The sequence below is a fragment of the Lottia gigantea genome, assembly GCF_000327385.1.
Source record: "Lottia gigantea unplaced genomic scaffold LOTGIsca_6, whole genome shotgun sequence".
Taxonomy (NCBI): Eukaryota; Metazoa; Mollusca; class Gastropoda; family Lottiidae; genus Lottia; species Lottia gigantea.
In genome coordinates, this window is record NW_008710049.1 from 4,126,201 (window position 1) to 4,127,300 (window position 1,100).

Here is a 1,100-nt window from a genome sequence, read left to right on the forward strand (position 1 = left end):
TTATGGCTGAGAATCTGTAATAAGCAGGTTGTATTTCCATGTAAATATCAACAATAGTGAATATCTGAAGACTGACACCTGCGAAATCAGTAAAATAATTTCAGCTTTCTGTAAAAAAAATCCTTTAAGATCCCATGAAAGGTTGGCAAGTGAATCAACCGATCAAGGTACGTCATTTATGCTTTTGGAGGTGAACATTTTTTGCATTCATTCATCGACATCAAACAACGATATCAAGTGGCCCGGGTCACGACCGCTGGCAAATTAATGAACTCGGTCAAATGATACTAAGCTATAATATGATAAATAAACACAGAGGCCTATAGTGGTTTTATTCACTTCATTCTAATACAATTGGAATGTGCTAGTTCATAGATTGTTTTTGTTATAGGCCTATTAGTATTATGCCTTAGTTATGATTGAAAATCTGATCTGATCACAGAAAAATCTCAGACAGGTTTGTTTTTGGACTTGAATAAAACAGATCAAGTCCTTCTGTAGACTATATAGTTAAACCTGATTTTTCCCATGTCTTACAAACTAATTTCAAAATATATTGCATATACAGAGACAAAAATTAGATGATAGGATTGTAGGAAATCACTTTAACTGTTTGTGTTAAGAACTAAAGTTAAATAATTTTTATCAGCCATCTGTAACTGTGAGATAAAGTAAAGGAAATCCTTGTTTATGAGTTAAATAGCCTACTTGTTACTTAGTATAGCTAATGGATTTTCCTTTGTATTAGCTTTATTACTAAGATTTTGTTATTAGTCATTTCATTAGAATAGTCGAAGATACTATGGTCATTTCTGGAGAGAATATAAGAAGAAAAGACTGTGACCAGGAATAGGATATATAGTCAATGTTTCACTTGAAGTATGACCTTTATTTAATTCAAAGTTGACTTTATCATAAATAGGCATTTCAGTGAAATATTGTCAGTTTACTATATGTTGTCTATCTAAGATTGAGCTTTGCGACACTAGTTTAATTGGATACATTTATCATTAATATCACGATATTGGTATTTACCAATGAAAATAATGTAGAACTTGCTCTATGTATATTGGTGTTAAGGTGAAATGAGAATTTGACTC